Source organism: Rutidosis leptorrhynchoides, chromosome 6 (assembly GCF_046630445.1).
Source record: "Rutidosis leptorrhynchoides isolate AG116_Rl617_1_P2 chromosome 6, CSIRO_AGI_Rlap_v1, whole genome shotgun sequence".
Classification (NCBI taxonomy): Eukaryota; Viridiplantae; Streptophyta; class Magnoliopsida; order Asterales; family Asteraceae; genus Rutidosis; species Rutidosis leptorrhynchoides.
Genome location: NC_092338.1, coordinates 164250885 through 164262030, shown reverse-complemented (window position 1 = coordinate 164262030; position 11146 = coordinate 164250885).

The following is an 11146-nucleotide window of genomic DNA, read 5'->3' as shown; positions in this document are numbered from 1 at the left end:
AAAAGTAATTACCTCTACCTTAGGGCAGTAACAAGGGCTAGTTAGGTGGTGATTTGATGTGTATATACCAATAGTAAATACGTATAGAAGTTAGGCATGATACGAGTACATATACTCTAGATATACGTATAGAAATCTTGTGAAAACGGAACGAGGATTCAAATATAGTTATCTTTTGTGAATATACTTATATTGTTTTATGTATTTAAGTCCTTAAAAAGTGATTAAATACATTACATATACGATATATGTATAAATATTATAGGTTATAAGTATTTATATCAAAAAAACGTTACTTAAAGTTATCGTTTTGAAAACTTAAGTTAGTAGTTTCAAAATATACTTATAACTTATTGTTATTAATACAAAATGAGATATTAAAACATCCTTAGATCATGTTAAATATGTATATATACATATATATACACAAACATATAATTATCATATGTTATATAGTTCGTGATATCATCGGTCAAACTAGACGGTCAAACGTTGTGTAAATCTCTTTTCAAAAACATAAGTCTCAACAATTTGGGTTGCTTATCATGTTGGTAAGGTTTAATTTATGTAAATATTAATCTTATAAGTATAGATCGATCGAAAAAGTCCGGGTCCTTACAATAGGTTCGATGTGTTTTTTTTTAATGTGTTTAATGGTTTTAATTTCATGTTAGGTTTGTATTTTTTTAGGATTTTGGCATGATGTAGTGATCTTGGTTATCAATTTTTAGTCCTTAAGTTTTTAAATTGGTTTAATGGAGAATCGATCTAGATAAACCGAATTATATTTGATTGAATTTGTTTGGTTTTAATAAAATTGATTTGGTTATTGGTGCTAAATATTTTAGGAAAACCCGATTTAACCAAACCGACTAAGCAACGAACACCTCTAGCTGAAATATAACTACTAAACTCAGATTTTATCATATGATGTCATTGGCACTATAGCAAGTAGTAACATATTAATTGTACAAGTAGTAGACATCCTTATCATACAAGGGAGTTTCTTTTATCTTCTTGATTTAAAACATTACAAAAGTGTCACGAGTCTTTAAAAATAATAATAATAATAATAATAATAATAATAATAATATATAATATAATAACAATAATAAAATAACTAAAAGAAAAAAAATTAAAGATTCATTAATAATTCACGTAAATCTCCTTAGTCAAAAGTAGGATAACTCAATTTTAACTTTTCTTGCAAGTGGTGTGACTTACACGCCAGCAACAATAATGATTCATTTATTCTCAAGATTTTATTAAAACTTTTTTTTTTCTAAATTAATAGTAGCATGTCTCGTGATTTTAGATTACCTAATCTTGAAAATAATAGTGTTGGTGAGCAAACCCCATCCTACACCCTCACATCACAAATGACTGATATACATTGATATTCTTTTCATTTAGCTATTTATTCAAAGGATCAACTTTGTTTATTCTTTGTTTTTTTCTATAAAAAAAATAACTTTAATTATTACTCTTTCCATCTCATATTTAATGTTGACTATTTTTATTTTTACTTGTCATAACTCAGTTATCCACAATAATAAGAAATTTCTTTTATATTATTACTTTATACATGTAAAAAAAAGAAAGTAAAACTGAAAAGTTAAGAAAAGATCAACGTAACGGTCATTCTTTTAAAACTTTGTGATTTTTGTCATGGAACAATAAATATGTGACGGGGAGTATTATTAAACCATAAATATTAATAACAAATAAGTTATAATATGATTAGTACACGTTCGAAAAAAATGAATGAAACAAAGGCATCAATACATATATTTTTATGTCCCACATCGCCACATCGGTTGAAAGATCAAATAACGCAAGAGGAGGCTGACTATAAAACAAAAAGGCTCACTTAATTCAAGGTAACAAAAGTAGGGCTACCTGAAAACTGGGCCTCTTAAAAACTTGAGCCCTGATCAAATGTTAACATTGTGCTATCTTTGGGCCAAGACTGTTAGTAATAGTAATTGTGGAGTTTAAGGAGTAACTATAAACCAATACTCCGTAGTTATTTTATACAATTTTAGAATATGATAAAAACAAGTTATCGGGCCAGCCCGCTACGCTGGGCCCAGTTGGTAGCTTCCATCAGAAATAAAATATTAAAAAAAAGAAAAAAACCAAAAAAAAAAGAAACCTAGGCCGGGGATTCGAACCCAGGTCCCTTTACACCGAAAACGTAGCCACCAACTATCCAGGAAAAGCCGCCTTTCTTTTATATGTGCAACCGAAAATATTTATCCAATAAAATAGTAATATTTTTATCCAATAAAATTATTGCGTTTTTTTACTGTTCAACTGTTTTTGCCTAATGATAATATATATAATATAATAACAAGGTACATTACATAACTAATGTGAAACGAAATAGTACGGAGTATACGGGGTTGGCCCAGGCTAAGGACACCGTGGGCTATGGCCGATAGTAACAATTAAATATGGGGCATCAAAATATAAGCCTAAATTACATTAAAGTTTATCCATTTAATTCTAGGCCCAGTTAAAATATAATTCTCTGTTGAATTTAAAAGTTTAATCCAATATTTATTTAGCCAAAATGTAGCTTGATACACATGTAACCCAACTTAATGTTGAATTATTCGTAAGTGAAACTATATTACTACATGTTCTTTAACTCGTTTTACGTATCAACTATACAACTTGATAATTTTATTTAATTTTACTTAATTCATCCAAAATAATATTAGCATTTAGTTGAAATTAAATAAAAATATGTATGTTCTATGAAAGAATTTTATAGCTAGTTACTAATTACAAAATAAAATAACAAAGAATAACCACAACGATAAATTTCAAAGTACTTACTTAAACTTTACATTTATACATAAGGAATTTTTTTTATAACTTCTATTTATACATAGAGTACAAGATGTCGAAATCATTATAGATTTCCAACTATATGGTTTAAATACTAGTTTTAAATAATATACATTTTTATATATTTGTGACTATAATATATTTATTAATATAAATACTAGCTTATATATTATTATTATTCATATTTATACTATATTCATAATATATTAAACATGTCTATTCGTGTTTAGAAAACATACCGATTAGCAAAAACCGGGAAGTATCATTCATCACTTTCGAAATTTGCAACATTTTTACATCAATTATATATCCTATGCTTATAAACTAGGGTTCAGAATTCTTAAAAAAAAAAAAAAAAAAAAACCCTCAGTTTGTCAACCAGTGCTTTGGGTTCGCTAACTTTAAGAATGCTGATGAAGCAGCAAAAGCCGTAGACGGTCTTAATGGCCAAAAGTTTGATGACAAAGAATAATACGTTGAAAAAACTCAGGGTAATGTTTAAAGGGAAATTTGGAACTAAAAAAAAACGGAATGAGCAAACCATGAAGGAGGCTATTGACAAATTACAAGGACTAAATATGTATATAAAGAATTTAGATGATTCAGTTTCTCATGAAATCTTTAGAGAATATTTTGCTCCTTTTCGTCCTAAGAGAAATTCTTTTATCATTCTTCATTATAAATAACTTCAATATTTCAAAGATAATATCATATCTTTATTTTAAATATCCTCAATATTTCTGAAGATATCTTTATATTATTCTCGTCTGTAATTATTTCTGCCTTCGCGCTATCTTTAGTACACTATGTTGCAAACTATTTTGGTTTCCATCATCAGCAAGACATTCGAGTTTTAAATACAAAAATATTCTGGAGTAGTGTTGGAATGAAAGCATGAGTTAACATAATATAACGATGCTTGATCAACGTGGTTATATTACGGTAAGTCATGTGGAAGTTCTAATGGATCGTGATGGTGATAATGCTTGATCAACATTATCGTCATCATGTACCATATTACATCGCTCTTTTGTTTTCCTTGTTACCATCTGAAAACACCGAAACCACACTTAACGATATTTAAACTAATCTAATCTAACTAAAATGGAAATTTTAGTTGCAGAGTATTTTCATTCGTGTATGTCTCACGAAGCCCCCTTAAAATGTGAATTGAGATTCCTTATTAATCAACAAAGGCTAGACAACGTGACCCAAATTTCCTTATTTAATTCTAAGTGAAATTTTTTTGAATAATTCTTCAACTTCCCATGAGTTATCGTGTGTATCCCGAAAGTATATTTAACTCCCTCAAACTTGACCAACCTTTTGCTTTTGAGTTGGCAATGTTGCTTTATCTGACTCTCCTTCCAACTAGCTTAACATTATATAATTGCAAAACATGCTCAATATTTGCATAACTTTTAAATTTCTTTTAAACACATGGAAGTGCAGAGATGGAACTCTAGATGGCATCTGTCGACGTTTGCACTCTGAAATTGGGAGTGTACACTTTGTTGTTTTGTAATTTATGTTCCATTTTCTTCTTGACGTTTTCTTGAGATATCCTCACTTTGGCCTCTGGTCTTATACTTTTATAATGTTTATACAATTACAACTTAAAAACAAAACAAATACAAACAAAATCTTATTATTTCGGACTGATATGATGACTAAAAATATGTTTATTTTAGCAATATCTACAACACTATGTATACTACCTAGTTTTCATTCATCTTTAATATTCAACTACACGATGCTCGATGTGGCTAGAGCAAGACGAAAATGTTTTCCCTCATTACACTCATTTGAGACATCTTCTCTCGTACTTTTCGCATAAGGAAATTGCTTTATTTGCATTTCTCAATGGTGAGAAACACTACACTCATTTCACTAACATTCGTCACGAAATCAAACTCTTCTACAAAATTCTTCGTAAACCATGATGTAAAAGACCCAAGTAGGGCATTCGTAAAACTTTTAAAGCATAAATCTTATCATATTCCTTGATTAAACATGATATCGAGTTCTTTCTATTTAAGAATCTGTGAGGACTTAGTTCTAAAAGGATATACTACCCAAGCCAAGTGCAATTCTTACCGTCAAACTTCGTTATAACTTTTGTAGAGAAATTCTGCTCACATGGGAACGCGAAGATCTAATGTAATAAAAATATTCTTGTTTTCAACAATGATGGCCTTCAGCCAAATTTCGGGACGAAATTCCTTTAACGGGTAGGTACTGTCGTGACCCGAAAATTTCGATCAAATTAAAACTCTGATAATTCTGACAAGATAACCAAATTATTGTGTTGCATTTAAAAAAATAATAAAAAATGTTTTCATACATTTAAATAACCATTGGACTTTATCCTATGATTCACGAACAAATTGTATTATAGAAACTTGAAACTCGATAATAAAATATTATATGACTTAGCTTTCAAAATATGAAAACTTTTTGTGATAAAATAAATTCTATTATTAAATCATTTTAATAAATATATAAGGTAATTTGAATATATTTAGTTTTGAAAAACCTAACTTTATATTATGAATATATTAAGTTTTCAAATATATATATTTACAATATAATAAAATAAAAATCTATTATTTAAACGTAAGAATATATATATTATTTTGAATATAGGGTATGGTTTATACAAGCTAATTAAAATACAAAATGTAGGATGTAATTACATCCTTCGATTGATCAAACAACTACTTTGAGATTTGATGGTCATTTTGTAGATATATGACAATTTGAATGGCATATAGTAATGTTTTGATCATTGAGTTCGTTGGACTGTATGCCACTTTTTCTTTTAGACTCAAATTTTCAATCTATTTTCTTATTATTATTATATTGAAAATAAAAATGAATATTGATTTGATTGATTTGTGTTTGCTAATTTAAACTACTATAAACGCTTATGTATCATTTTTGTTTATGAAACTAAGATAGAACATTGGAACTTATTGATTATTATGACAAATATTATCGATGCACTATGAATCTATATATTGATACATATCCATTGATGTAATGAAGAACAATTTAATCTTTACAACTCCTTTCTAAAACGTTATGATAAAAATAAATATTTTAACTTTATCCTAAATTATGAAATTTTTATATGATTTTTTGACATTTATTATTGTTAATGGTACATCAAATAACGGTCCGTGATTTAATATATTTTTAAATTAAATTTTGGGTCGGCAATTACAAACCAAATTGATGACTAAGATTTCAATTCAACTCATCACTTTCACGTGAATTTATTTAGTTATTTATTTATTATATTATTATATTATTATAATTAAATTATTAAATTATTATTATATTATATCTAAATTCTATATATAGATGGATAACATAACATACACATCATACATGCATATTTTTTTTTGCTTTCCTTTCACATAGAAACTCTGTATATTCATATGATTATTAATATTGTTTTCATTATTATTATTAGTATTATGGTTATTAATATTATTATTAACTTTATTAGTAGTATTATTATTACAAAATAATACATAAAATACTACGACGGGGTTAGGTTCGGGTGATTTGCAAACGGGTTTTCAAATGAGTTAAAGCTGAGGAATTTATGGGTATTATCTAAGGAGTTTATGGGTATTGTTCGGGTGTATTGTTCATGAATCAAAGGCTAACCTTTCATTTGTCATCTCCGTTGCATCTGTATACTTTTCCTACAATATTGAACCACAATATTGATATGTGAGTTCATTTACTCCCTTTTTACTCATTACATTTTTGGGCTGAGAATACATGCAAATGCTTTATTAACTGTTTTACAATATTTATATGCGTGAGTTCATTTGCTCCCTTTTAATCTTTACATTTTTGGGACTGAGAATACATGCGCTGTTTTTACAACTGCTTATTAAATGCTTTTGAAATACATTTTGAACTGCGAATACATGAAATGCTTTTATAAATGTTTGACGAGATAGACACAAGCAAAACATTCCTCGAATGAATTATGTGGACGTGATAATTGCCACCATTGAATTATGTGGATGTGATAATTGCCACAATTGGTATGAATATTTTTCCCCTGATTATTATTGCTTGGTAACCTAAGAATTAGGGAACATCACTAATTTTGAGAATTAGTGCACGCCTAATTGACGCGAATCCTAAAGGTAGCTACCAGGTTTAACACCCCCACCTAGAATGTTCACTAAACGGAAGGGCTAGTGGGCGTGGTGTTTAGTACTTCAAAGTTTATATGATTATTATACAGGCGAGATGTTCTGTTTTGGGGATATTATTATGCGCATTATATGTTAAGGTCGGTTACCAAGCCAAGCTATGAAAGCAATGAAAAGTGAATGTTATGTATCGAGAGAATGATTTTATACACATGTTAGGTGTATGTTATTTTTGTGCAGAAGATATGTGTACGGTTACTAAGATTTATGAAAGATGATTTCGTACACAAGAAAGGTGTACTGTATTTAAAAGATATCGCATGTATATTACAGGTGGGTATAGGATTCGGGCCCATTTGTACCATGCAGGATTTAAATCTTGTGGTCTATCAAAATGATGAATTTTATTGTTTTATGATAAACTTATGAACTCACCAACCTTTTGGTTGACACTTTAAAGCATGTTTATTCCCAGGTATGAAAGAAACCTTCCGCTGTGCATTTGCTTATTTGAAAGACATTATTTGGAGTCGATCATCGCAATGAGACCAGATGTTGGTGACTTCGTCTAGATGGATTAGGACGGGGCATGACAGTATGGAGTAAGGAAGATGATGTATTAAGATGATGATACATGAAGTAAATGAATGATGGTGATTCGTACATGATAATGATAAGATAGTGATGAGATAATAAAGGTTACTAAGATGATGATATTGTGATCATATTAATGATTATGATGATGAGGATGTCGATGTTATGATGATGGTGAGTTAACGATGATATACGATGAATCGAATGTGAAGAAGATGATTATGATGTCGTTGATGATATTGATGATGATTAAAGTTATGAGATGATGATCGTGATGTTAAAACAAAGATGATGAGTGAGTTTTTTTTCTTTCTTTCTTTCTTTTATATTTGTTTCAGTTTACATCTATCTGATTGTTTTAGTATTGTACAAATTATTAGGGTTATATTTCATATTTTAGGTATGGATGGTCAATCTTTTAAAAAGAGAATTTATTTAGCCTGCGAAGAAAATTTAATCACAAGTGGATAGAGGTCAATACGAAAAGACAAACAAAGATAAAGATGTGGTGATTCTTAAGAGTTTAGAAAATTACAATACCTTTTGAGAATAATTTGAGAAATAGATTGGGTACTTTTTAAAGATGTAAAGAAAAAGGGGTGAGTAAATGTGTCTCCTTATTAAATCGAGTTATAAAAGTCTATATAATTAAATCACTATGCTTTAGGATGTCTTGGTGCTAAAATTAACCATTTTTATATTAATTACTTAATTATATTACACCGTTAATTAATTATTTTGACATTAATAATGAATTGAACTTAGTTGAGCTTGACATCCACTTAGCTTAATCTCGACTCGATAACTAGGTGAATATTATTAACTGGATAACTAGACTACCTTTAGTTGAAAACACCACGTCAACGTACGAAAACAAACTCTATAAAAGATAGACATGGGAAGTTGAGCTTTCAATGTTCAGATTCATTTACAAATTTTCATGTTTCTAATGTACGTGGCTAAAAATATGACCTTTCATTTATCAATGGCGAAGTCAGAATATTTTATCAGTGGTGTCACAAAATAAACATTAATATTTATTTTTACAATGAAAACTCTAAACATCGTCAATAGAATAAGAATTTGCTAATAACAGTCCTAATATTTTTCGTTAAGATGTTAAATACTATTGTACATTTTAGTAACCGCCGATATAAAGTCGATGTTTAACTTTCGTGTACAATCATTTCTTACACACTCATTAGCAAAATCCACAAAATAACAAGTTTTTCTTTCAAATATAGTAATTCGTTTATTATTAACAATGGATTCTAAAATTGAGTAATGAAAAGGGAGATTAGAATTTAGAAGAGTAGTAAAAAATATTGGCTACTCAGACAATGTTTAAGAGTATAAATGAAGCATAAAAATTAATAATTATGTTGGACTATTAAAAAAATTATAAATGGCCCATCATTCCTTACACTACTTGACTACCAACTAACTTAGTAATATAATCTAGACGGATGAGCCAACTTAAATTAATTCTACGACGTGAAACATTTTCAGTAGGGTCATTTCACCCCAATACCCATAAAGTGGCTTTGCCACTATGATATATGATTGATTGTAAGTTAGTGTATATTGTTGGTGTTGATTTTTAGAGATGTATTATATTTATAATTATTAATAAATTATTTTTTTTTAATATATAAAATAAATATATTTAATTTATTTATTAGTATAACACATAAATTATTAATATAACAAGTTATTAATAATATTAATATATAAACATGTATAATGGTTACTATATGCTTTAATATATTAATGATTAATGATATAGGTTCCTTGATCCGAGGTCAACCCTGCATTGTTCAGTTCCGTCGTATGCATATTTTTACTACAAAATATCGTATAGTGATTTTCATTTGCTCCCTTTTTAAATGCTTTTGCAATATATATTTTTGGGACTGAGAATACATGCGCTGCTTTTATAAATGTTTTACGAAATAGACACAAGTAATTGAAACTACATTATATGGTTGAATGGATCGAAGCTGAATATGCCTCTTTTAGCTTGGTAGCCTAAGAATTAGGGAACATCACTAATTTTGAGAATTAGTGCACCCCTAATTGACGCGAATCCTAAAGGTAGATCTACGGGAACTAACAACTCCCATTCTGGAATTTGGAATGCTTTAGTACTTCGATTTTATCATGTCCGATGGGTGTCCCAGAATAATAGGGGATATTCTTTATGCATCTTGTTAAGGTCGGTTACTAGGTGTTCACCATATGAATGATTTTTATCTCTATGCAGTTTGCGAAATTCCTGATACGAGATGTGTATTTATTAAAAATGAAATCTTGTGGTCTATTAAAATGATGGAAATGATTGTTTATGATAAACTAATGAACTCACCAACCTTTTGGTTGACACTTTAAAGCATGTTTATTCTCAGGTATGAAAGAAATCTTCCGCTGTGCATTTGCTCATATTAGAGATATTACTTGGAGTCATTCATGACATATTTCAAAAGACGTTGCATTCGAGTCGTCGAGTTCATCAAGATTAATACTAAGTCAATTATAGTTGGATATATTATGAAATAGTACGCATGCCGTCAAATTTCGATGTAATGAAAGTTTGTCTTTTAAAAACGAATGCAATGTTTGTAAAATGTATCATATATAGGTCAAGTACCTCGCGATGTAACCAAATGTAATGTAATCGTCCAGATGGATTGGGACGGGTCATTATAGGTGGTATCAGAGCAGTGGTCTTAGTGAACCAGGTCTTGCATTAGTGTGTCTAACTGGTAGTTGTTTAGATGCATTAGTGAGTCTGGACTTCGACCGTGTTTGCATGTCAAAAGTTTTGCTTATCATTTCGTGTCAAAAATTACCTGCTTATCATCCTTAGGAAATTATCTATTTACTATTCTTAGTCTAGACACATCTTACTGCATTGATTGCATGAATAGTGTATAGACAAAAATTTATATCTTAGCGTACCTGCTAATTCACACCTTAGCGTATCCGTTACTGTAAACTTTGCTTGACGTATTCCGTAAATTCCTCCGTAAACTACGAAATCTTTTGTTCTATATATATATATATATATTCTATGTAATTAGAATACCATCCGATAGCCAGAAATCATTTCATATCGAAAAATCCTTTATTCAATCGTACGAAATGGAACTCGCCACTTGTTCAAGTTCGTCGGATTCCGACAGCTATTCCGATATGGAGTTTCACTCGAGCTCCGAAATCCGTGTAACCGGAATGGATCAACCAATCAGCCATCATCAATTCTGGATGAATTGGGGATGGGTTCGTAGTCGACTTAATCAATGGAGATGAGAAGAAGGCGATCCTTTTCACCAACCGAATTCACCTCTTGGTGAAGAACCTGAAGCACTTACCGGCAAAACTATCCGAAACACTATTTTTAGCCTCATTTATAGAGTAGCTCGACATGATTATATTCTATCCACAATTCTAAGCCTTATTCTTCCGCTCATTCCGACCGACAATCATCCCGGAATAATGGAAGAAGTCAACGAGCT